The 11032-nt window shown below is 36.7% G+C and overlaps 1 pseudogene across 1 annotated transcript; it reads left to right on the top strand.

Moving 5' to 3' along the window:
• The first annotated feature begins 2375 nt into the window (after positions 1 to 2375).
• Positions 2376 to 6937, top strand: LOC149530571 (pentatricopeptide repeat-containing protein At1g11290, chloroplastic-like; annotated as a pseudogene). The gene is made up of 5 exons (XR_016358733.1): positions 2376 to 5232; positions 5382 to 5466; positions 5642 to 6101; positions 6267 to 6353; positions 6529 to 6937. The product of XR_016358733.1 is annotated as a pentatricopeptide repeat-containing protein At1g11290, chloroplastic-like (transcript).
• The last annotated feature ends 4095 nt before the right edge of the window (positions 6938 to 11032 follow it).

Raw genomic sequence — 11032 nt, 5'->3', positions numbered from 1 at the left:
TGCAAAGACAGTTTCCTGAAATGACAAGAGGTTAGGGAAACTTCTGGATTGCTAATAGTGAGTATTAATCTTCGAAAATACGATTACTTTAATAAACTTGTGAATGCTGAAATAAGATCAAAAGTGAATAATTAAAACAAATAGATATCAAACCCTTAAAAGAAAGAGATTAGAATATTGCCAGCATATAGATTGAAAACCGTGAGTGAATTAATGATCAGTGCTGAAATTTAAAAGGGCGATAGAGTCAAAACTATATGTTTTCACATACAGCTCTAAGATATTATGTATATTAAATCTAAAAAACAATTTGGCTATTAAATCTAAAAAACAATTTGGCTATGAGGATGTGTCAAATTATTTCGTACTTATGCATATTTAAACCAGTCTATAATGTTTTAACCCTTAAAGAAACAAAATAGATACGAATAAAGAAACAATTACAATATTTCACAATATTTGTATTTATTGGGTTTAAATAGCAACGAATAATTTGATCCACTTATCCTAATAACAAATTATTAATAGAAAATAAAGATTATCATTAAAGACGAACTATATAATAATTTAACTCTAAAGCGAATAAAAATCTTACTGATTAAATTTTAGAAAAAATCGCATTGAAGACACTCAAATTCTGATGCTCCACTCAACACAATTTTATCACACACAATATCAAAATATATGCCCAATCATTCAATATCTAGGAGCTTGGTTCAAAATTCATCTTCTTACCAAGGAAGGAATCTTGATAACTTATATACTTAAAAAAATGCAGAGAATTTCTTGTATATCTGAACGATGGTCTGTTTGATTTTACATGTCATATATTTGTAGAGCGCTGAAGGGTGTTGGTTGCTTCTCAAGCACCACCCTTTTCATAATAAAAAACTAACATCAAACATCAAATTTGGTTAATTATACCCCAATATAACTGATGATCAGATAATTTCCAAAGCTTATAAAATTGGGTGCCATTTCCTTTGTTCCCGTGGATGCTTCTGTCGATGGAATACAACATTCATTCATGATCGTATTGGTTCCAGTCTCATTAAAAAAGATTTCCCTCTGCAATAACAAGAGAAACTTCGAATTGGACGCTTCATTCATCCGTAAAAGCTGGCTCTTCACTCCGTTTAAGCCTCATCGGGATTTCCAGGTTTAAATGGCCTTTCCATCATATGAACTTTAGTCGCATCATTCCAAACGGCTCCTGTCATATTATCTCTTTAGTATCACCGTCTGTGAAACTTTTTAGCAGGTCCATTCTCTTTGTATGGGCATCATTTTTTGCTTTCTTCGCTGATTTCTTTTCCATGGATGAGGTTGAAGCGGGCATTCCAAGTATCCGTATCTTTTTCTCTGAGAAATTAAATGTAGAGGATCAGTGCGGCTCTTATTATTCCTTCATTCACATGCCTTCAATATTGAATAAAAACACTTGTCTGATGGTTCCGCTCTGAATAATAGCGAACGCATACAACATCCTCACTGCTGTCGCTATTCCTTATATGACATTTTATCCACTATTGGATGCATCAAGTCTGCTTAAGTACAACATCATGTAGCCATAAATCTTTGTATGTTTGATATAAAGAGCAAATTTCAGTGTCACTCTTTATCTACAGAATGGGGGAACACACATTTATTATAACGACCACATTAAAAGCTCACAACTTTCCAGAATAGGATGTGATGCCAATATTCATCAGTCCTTCCCATATACTGCGTATAATCCCATTTTACTTATATGATTGTTCCTTCGGATGTCACATGCCATGTAGTTCAATATTAATGACTACACCACTGAGTCACCAGCATTATCTCTCAAATGGAGGCCCAAAACTTTTGAGCTCCATCAAGTTCCACTGCTTAAAAATCGGATGCTAATAGTTAGAGTGAGGAAACAACTTTTTGACGCGAGTGGGCATCTCTTCATACAAGATTTTAAAATGCAATTGTAAAAAATCCATCCAATGTCTGTAATATGAGTCTAATATCAAAATTAAAAAAATTCTAAATTGTACTGATAATTTTTTAAGTTTTATATGCCACGTGAATTGAGGAAGATATAGGGTATCCCTTCTGTACCGAGTGAAGAAATTCTCTCAGAAAATAAATAGACTGCGTCATGTCAAAAGATGTATAGAAAAGTCAACAGAAAGCTTAACTACAATTAATGAAGGGAAATGTAGTTCAGTTGGACGAGGTTGACAGAGCAGAGCAAAATTATGAAAACCGGAGTGGCTTCCAGTGTACACGAGTCAGGAAGGTTATCCAGATATGTGATATTGCGCAACGTCAGAATATTTTAGCACTGCAAGAATGTTGTTTTTTGGCACTTTTACATTTGTAAGCGTAGATTCCAATTACCAATGACAGGATATCAACATCTACATTATTTATATGACATCAGAAAAACAAAAATTACTTACATTTTCAAGCCAACCTATAATAAAAATGAATGCACTGCGTTTGCAACTGCTGCACTTTGAATTGCTTTAAAGCCCGAACTTCAGAAATTCTCATTGAAGAATTGCAGGGAAGCCATGAATTTTGTTGCATACAGGTTCCACTCGAAGAGATGCAAAAGAAGGAAAATGTAAATATTTTTATTAAAAAATCATACTCTCATGGTCATTAAAAACCTTGGAAAAGGGAAGAGAACTCATACCCATATGATTAAAACTGGTTTCGAAGCAGACCATTTCTGATCACCAGGGTTGTCATTTTTAAGGCTAAGCGTCGAAGTTTAGAAGATGCATGCCAAGTGTTTGACAAAGTGCCTGTACCAAGTTTGGTGTCGTGGAACACATTGCTTGCAGAATACTCTCGGCAGGGCTTTGAGGAAGATACATTAAGTCTTTTCAGACAACTAGAAGAAGTGGATGTGAAGGCAGATGAGTTTTCTTTTGTTAGCGTCTTAAAGGCGTGTACTGGTTTGTGAGAGATTCGATCCGGGAAGCAAGTTCATGGTCACATAGTGAGAAGTGGGCTTATATCCAATTCCATTTTGATGGCAACCCTTGGTGACTTCTGTTCCAAATGCTGGTGTTTGGAAGATGCATGCTAAGTGTTCGATGAAATTTCTCCAGGAGATTTAGTTTCATGGACTGCTATAATTTGAGGATATGTATGGCAAGGTAATTTTCAAAAAGCATTAGCTCATTTCAGCGAAATGCCACAAGCTGGCATAAAACCAAATATACATACCTTTCGCAGTCTATTTAAGGCATGTCCTGGTTTGAAAGCCCTGGAACAGGGCAAATAGATTCATGCTCAGATGGTGATAAATGGATTAAAATTGCATTTGACCTTGCTGACATGTATGCAAAATGTGAAAGCTTAGAAAATGCGCTCATTGTGTACGAGAAGATGACTGAAAGGGACGTGGTTTCATTTAATACAATGATCTCAGCATACACTCTACAAGGGCATAGTGCGGAAGCATTTAAGCTATTTTCTCAGATGCAACAGACAGGAATCAAGACAGATGAGTTCACACTTGCCATGCTCTTGGTGCATTTGCTACTCTGGCATCCATGCAACATGGAAAGCAGGTCTGCGCTTGCATAATTTAAAAAGGATTTGAGTCGGATATTGTATTAAAGTGCACCCTTGTTGATACAAATGCAAAATGCGGTAGTATAGACAAAGCCCAACAAGTATTTGATTTAGTTCGTCAAAAAGATGTGATATTATGGACTGTAATTGTCGCTGCATATGCGAAACATGGATTCGGAGAAGAAGTTATTGGACTCTTTGAAGAAATGAAACGATGAGGGATGAAACCTGATCATGTCACCTTCTTGGCTGTTCTGACAGCTTGCAACCATGCAGGCTTAGTCGATGAAGGTTGGCACTATTTTCATGCTATGACTCAAGAACACTATATTGTGCCAAGGGCAGGTCATTATTCCTGTACGGTTGATCTCCTTTGCCGCAGTGGGTGTTTGAATGAGGCACATGATTTCATCCAAAAGATGCCAGTTAAACCTAATGTTACTGTTTGGGGGGCTTTATTGCGAGCTTGCCAAGACCATGGCAATACAGAACTAGGAAAACCTGCAGCAGAACAACTGTTAGAATTGGATCCCCAAAATATTGGTTGCTATGTGGTATTGTCAAATATTTATGCAAATGTTGGCAAGTGGGGAGATATAATTAATATAAGGAAGACAATGAAAGATGCATGTACAAAAAAGGAACCTGGATGCAGTTGTATTGAAGTCAAGAATAGTGTGCATGTATTTTCTGTGGGATGTAGTTCACATCCACAAATAGAGGAGATCTATGCCATGTTGCAGAAGTTAGCCGGGCAAATGAAAGAAGCTGGCTATGTTCCGAATACAAAGATGAAATTGAGTGATATGGAGGAACATTAGAATCACATACAATCCTACACCTGGAAGATGCTGGCATTTGAGGTTATTACTAGCTTACATCCATCTAATAACCCCAAATGGTGAAGAAACATCATTGACTTGTGATGACTGGCAGGGATGCTGGCACCAAAAATAATGATGATTTCTGTCCTCTATGTAGGCTGGGAATCCCAGGCACCAGAGGAACACGTCACAATTGTTAACATTTCTATTTTTGCTATGTTGGAAATGTTAAGGATTTGAGTTGATTCTAACATTGCAATGCAGACGGTTTCTTTCAGATATTTGTTACTGATATATCATTATAAATGAAGTATTGAAGGGAAATGATTGAGAGCTTCACATGGACCTTGTATCTGCTCCGATGTGATATTTGCATGACCCTTGTTACAAGGTAATTGTGCAGTTCTCTGATTATGAATAGACTGTTGTTTACTATTTGGTCCTGATTGAAACATTCAATGCAAGAAGTCTGCAGATTCAACTTCTCACAGAAATGTTCCCTTCCAGCTTTAGCATTCAAATCTCTTAGAATAATCTCCGAGAAAAAATGGCAGGATGCCCTGTGAATAATGGTGCCTTCTCTACAGGTTGTAAGCTATTACTATAGACAAAGTTCTAGAATCTCGAGTTTATAAATATCAATTTCTGTCAGAAAAGAAGAATTTTTGCTGAATCTTATATCAGCATAAAAGTAACATACTATAACCTGACTTTGAAGTTGGTAGCATTTGCAAGAGAAAAAGATGAAAATTATGGTCAAAACCTTTCAAATATCAGGGTGTGATTACAATGCGGAATGCTTTTGAAGTATCATGTCCTGAGTTTGGCGAGCAGATACTGAAAGGTACCTTTTAACACCATATGATTAATAAATATATAAAATATAAATATAACTGAAATAATATTAATAAAACATGAATTTGACATCAGGGCATCCAGTTTAGGCCCTAGTGCCTTATCTCTAATTGATATATATTTTGTTTTGGATGTTAGGAATTGTTATTTGGAAGTTTTTGACATGATTTTGGAATTTTCGCAAGACTGTGTTGTTAGGATGCAAACCATAGCAGACATCAAGGTTTGGACAAGAGCCCTGCTGGCCTTATCCTATCAATTCTTCTTACTGAAGTTACATTTTCTGATTGCAAAGTTTAATCTTGTTAGCCTAATAAAGCATCTGATATGTCCTGGTTGCCATTGCTAGGACACCTAGTTATTCTAAACACCAATGTAATAGTTCCGTTGAATTGTAGGGATGATCCGGGTTGCATTTGAAGGTGGGATTTCTGAGGGCCATTGCTGGAGCTGCAAATTAGGGTCTGATTGCTATTTTTGACTTGGTGATTAGTGTTTGGAAGGTTAATTGCCAGGGTTGGAGAGATTGTACCATAGTTTTCAATGGAAAGCAGTGAAATAATGGTACGATGCCCTGTGAATAATGGTGCCTTCTCTACAGGTTGTAAGCTATTACTATAGAAAAAGTTCTAGAATCTTGAGTTTATAAATATCAATTTCCATCAGAAAATAAGAATTTTTGCTGAATCTTATATCAGCATAAAAGTAACATACTGTAACCTGACTTTGAAGTTGGTAGCATTTGCAAGAGAAAAAGATGAAAATTATGGTCAAAACCTTTCAAATATCAGGGTGTGATTACAATGCGGAATGCTTTTGAAGTATCATGTCCTGAGTTTGGCGAGCAGATACTGAAAGGTACCTTTTAACACCATATGATTAATAAATATTTAAAAATATAAATATAACTTAAATAATATAAATAAAATAAAACAAATTAAAATATGAATTTGACATCAGGGCATCCAGTTTAGGCCCTAGTGCCTTATCTCTAATTGATATATATTTTGTTTTGGATGTTAGGAATTGTTATCTGGAAGTTTTTGACATGATCTTGGAATTTTCGCAAGACTCTGTTGTTAGGATGCAAAAACCATAGCAGACATCAAGGTTTGGACAAAAGCCCTGCTGACCTTATCCTATCAATTCTTCTTACTGAAGTTACATTTTCTGATTGCAAAGTTTATTCTTGTTAGCCTAATAAAGAATATGATATGTGCTGCTTGCCATTGCTAGGACACCTAGTTATTCTAAACATCAACGCAATAGTTCTATTGAATTGTAGGGATGATCCGGGGGTTGCATTTGAAGGTGGGAGGTCTGAAGACCATTGCTGGAGCTGCAAATTGGGGTCTGATTGCTATTTTTGACTTCGTGATTGGTGTTTGGAAGGTTAATTGCCAGGGTTGGAGAGATTGTACCATAGTTTTCAATGGAAAGCAGTGAAATATGCAACAATACCACTTCATTGTGCTTCACTAGAGGTGGTAATAGGATCCAAATAAGTTGCGCATGTATAAACTGTTTCCAGTCAGTCAATCCTACACTCAGTAGGCACCTGTAGTGATTATCAACGGAAGACATATATGATTTTCAAAATGATTGCAGGTCATTTCTAAATAAGTTGCACATGTATAAACCGTTTCCAATCAGTCAGTCCTACACTTGGTACCTGTAGTGATAGACCTCTCAACAGAAGACATATGATTTTTGAAACGATTGCAGGTCATTAAGGATTGTATGTGAACATTTATGAAATCAATAAAAGACTGTTGATGCTATAAATTCTGAGCTGCATCGCTTTGTTGTGCATTTGCATTCGATTCTCAGTTTCTGTTGAAGAAATGGTAGCTTCGGTCAGATATTGAAATGACCATTGATTTCATGATGTATATATATGTGTATGTGTGTCAACCTCTGTATGCTCCGATATACATACACACATGCATGTTTGTATTGCATTCAGTCATATCATTACTTCATTTATTTTTGGAAATCCAATCATCATATTTGTATCTGATTGAAGAACCATAGATTCTAGGTATATGATCGATCTGCATTTAGAGACTAGTAAATTGCGGATTATAGTCAATTGATGTTTCATATCCAATCCGGATTGAGCATCATGATTGGCAATTAGAAACAGATCGGACATTTAATATGTTTGAGCAAGGTTACTTTCAATCTTGGTTAAGGAAATCATTTGCAGTTGTTAATGGTTGAAACCCAATTAGAGATTGGGCATGAAGAGGCACCTCTTCATGAGGCATACCCTTGAACACATGTCTGCTCATGGATATGTTTCCTCGCACCTTATATAATAAAGATCCAATACCAAGGAAAGACATTGAAATTAATATATGTTCTGCCCTTTGGAATTTGGTGACTGCAAATATCAGATTCAGAATTACAAATTAATATTCAGTATTTATCAATATCGACTTGTCATTTGCATACACATTTTACAAAGATCGAATTCTGATTACATCCTGCGAAATAGATTAGAGATATTGTAATTATAATATTCTGATAATTGAAAAGACATACAGCACAAATGTGTAAGAAATCTAATCTCCACTTTCAGTTTCAAAGCTACAAATTTGTTTATAAAATGATCATGTTTACCAGTCAATAGGGGTGGTACAACAACATGCCCGTAATTAATAACTGTTAAAGTTGTAGCTTCAGTTGGATTGATTCGATCTGATATACATTATTGTTTGGGTAAATCATCATTTTCTATATATACTTATCTATGTGAAATAATATATATTATTGTATTTCATACATATACATACATACATACATACATACATATTGTTGTAAATATTATTATTTAGGTTAATATAATATTATTAAGTGATGATTGCACCATAGGGACATGTTTCTTCATAAGACATGTCTCCTCCTCTCTTATTTATATGAGATCGAAATCTGCATTTCAAACATATCAATTACAATGGCCATGTTAGTACATTTGTAGAAGTGATCCTTGTTACTCAATATGGTATCAGAGCTAAGCTGCAAATGTAAATCAAATAACAGATGCACAAAAGGGAGGTTATCAACACATGGCGCGAGCAGAGAAGCACATTTATATGGTTGAGTCCATTGGAAGAAAGGGCTTGTTGGCACTTGGGTTATGAAGAGATCTGCGTGGCTTAGAGCACTACAAGCCTTTGCGAGAATTCACTAGTTCTTTCCAATGAAAATCTAGTATGCATGATGGGGGCACAATTTCATATTGGGACACATTCACCTTTTCCTCCTCGTGTTCTAATGTGATCAAATGTAGCACTCAGGATAGCTTCAGATACTACTGGGGAAATAATATTGAGACTCAAATACATGAAATAATGTATATATCTGAGTGCTACATATAAAAGACACTTGGAAGTAATAAAAGATATTTAAAGAGAAAGTAGAAAGCACCAAGTGCCATAGACAAGTATAATCATTAATAAAGACATTTCCTGATTACGCATATCGGGCCACATCACTATACGGTGGGTAATAAGGATAATTGTGCCAGGTCGGTATGTATCGGAGACCACTGTCATTACTTAAAGTTTGTAAATATATGCATTAGGATATTGACACCATTATGAAGGTATGAATATGAATATATGCTAATGTTTTATGAAAGTAATAACATGAAATGTATGATTTAGGTAGAGAAACATAGCTATCACCCACCAATACGGGGATGCCATCGAAGGTGCGACTATTGCAGAGATGAAAGCTTCCATAAAAAATAATGGAAAAAAATAAATTTTCAAAAATTATTGTTTGAATCTATGTTCTGTGTACAATATTTGCATCATCTAAATATGGTTGTTTTCATCAATAATTCTTGCTAGTGATCTTGATTTGAAATATAACATTTTATTTTGTTAAACATCTATCTAAAATATTTTAATGCTAACTCAAATCCAGGAGCGAAAGAGCATTGTGTGGATGGAGGGACCCTTGGGGTGGATTGCTTGGGTTGAGAGGGCAGCTGCAGTGGGAGGAGGAGGAGGCAGATCATCCGTAGGCAAGGTAGATAATGCTAGGTTGGCAGGGAGGTATGCATCTCTTCAGCAGGCACACAAGACCACGAGTCAGCTGTTGCAAAAACATAGCAAGGGAGGGATCAGCTCAAGATAGAGTGGGATTAGTTCTGACAGGAGCACAATGTGGCTCAGGGATAGGCCAACTGAGAAGAGGTTGAGTTGGGTACATTGGGGACGGAGTCGGGTTAGTTAGAGGGGAGGTTGGAGATGATGGCATTGGAGAGGCAGAGGCTGTAGGGGAGGATGGACATAGTGCAGGAGGAGAGGGATAGGTTGGTGGTGGAGGTGGCCATGCTGAGGGGGCACATATGGTGGTTGGGGATGGTTGGAGGAGCTAAGGCGACTAAGGGGGGAGGTGGAGGACCTTTGGGAGAGCTAAATTTTATAGAGGGAGATATCATGCAGTAGTGCCAACAGATCAGATAGAGCATTATAGATGACTGACACGGTCGGGTACCACTGGCACACATATAGTCATGCATGGAGGGGGAGAAAGTGGATGGAGCACTGGGGGCTCATAGAGGACTGGTAGGTCTCAACATATAAGACAGAGTCACAGGTTCGAACAGCGCCAGAGATGAGATAGGGGAATGGGTGGGAGGAGAGATGAGGCAAAGAGCTTAGGTATGGGAGGAGGATAGATGAGGCCACTAGAGGCAACGCAAGGTGCGGAGAGGGACCCTTATGTTTCTCATGAGGATGATGCAATGGATGAGGATGAGGAGGAGCAGTGATATGTTGCATTTTTTATGATGTACAATGTTTTTTGGATGTATTTGTGCAGGCACAAACCCGATGTATTTGTATGGATATTTGTACTATGTGGACACTGGATTGGACTATGATGGACTTTTGTATTCTGTCAAGGATGGGTGATGCATTCTTTATTCTTTGAGGATGTGGGATATATATATGAGCATTCTTTGGGGTGAGAGATGTGTGTACTGAGTATTGTGCCATGGGATGTTTTGATGTGGATATTTTATGTGATGCATGTGGATAGATGTAGGAGATGGATTGACATGGTTTATGCAGGATGTGATTTTTGGATGATATGTTGTGCATGGGCTTATTGACGTTTTATGATGCAGGATGTGATGTTGTTATGAGATGGACTGACATGTGTTATGCATGATGTGATGTTTTGTGTATGACATGCATGATGTGACTGACACTTTGTGATGTTGTTATGAAATGGACTATGATACTGACGTGTTAGATGCAGGATGTGATGTTTTCTTGTACAAAATGTTTAATGCTACTGACACTTGATGATGCAATGTGATGTTTTTTTATGAGATGGACTAGGATACCAATGTGCTATGATGTGTTTGATGAGTTGTATGATGTAAAAATTGTTGAAAATTGTGTCTCAACCTTGCAAGGTTTTTCTAGAAAATTCTAAGATTTGTTTGTGGTAGTTTTCCACATGTTTATGAGTTGAAAAAAGATGTACGATTTGTTAAAAATGTGTCTTGACCCTAGTACAATACAAGAGGGCTATTTTGAGAGTATAAACAACTCATTATATGACTTTTATGGGGGTCTAAACTAGAGGACAAAATTATGGACGAAAATGTTATTCTTGAAGTTACAAATGACAAGTGGGTAACATGTGGCATGGTTGTTTTCCCTATGGTTTTGGCCCATGGTTTTGTAAGACCACAAATGGTTTTCAAGTTGTAAATCATTATAAAAGGAGGGCTTGGGGAGGTGTTTGAATAATTGAGTTCT

The sequence above is a fragment of the Cupressus sempervirens genome, chromosome 11 (assembly GCF_028749045.1).
Source record: "Cupressus sempervirens isolate cs-2001-9-10 chromosome 11, ASM2874904v1, whole genome shotgun sequence".
Classification (NCBI taxonomy): Eukaryota; Viridiplantae; Streptophyta; class Pinopsida; order Cupressales; family Cupressaceae; genus Cupressus; species Cupressus sempervirens.
The sequence above is the reverse complement of the archived record's forward strand: the minus strand, read 5'-3'. Positions and strand labels throughout refer to the sequence as shown.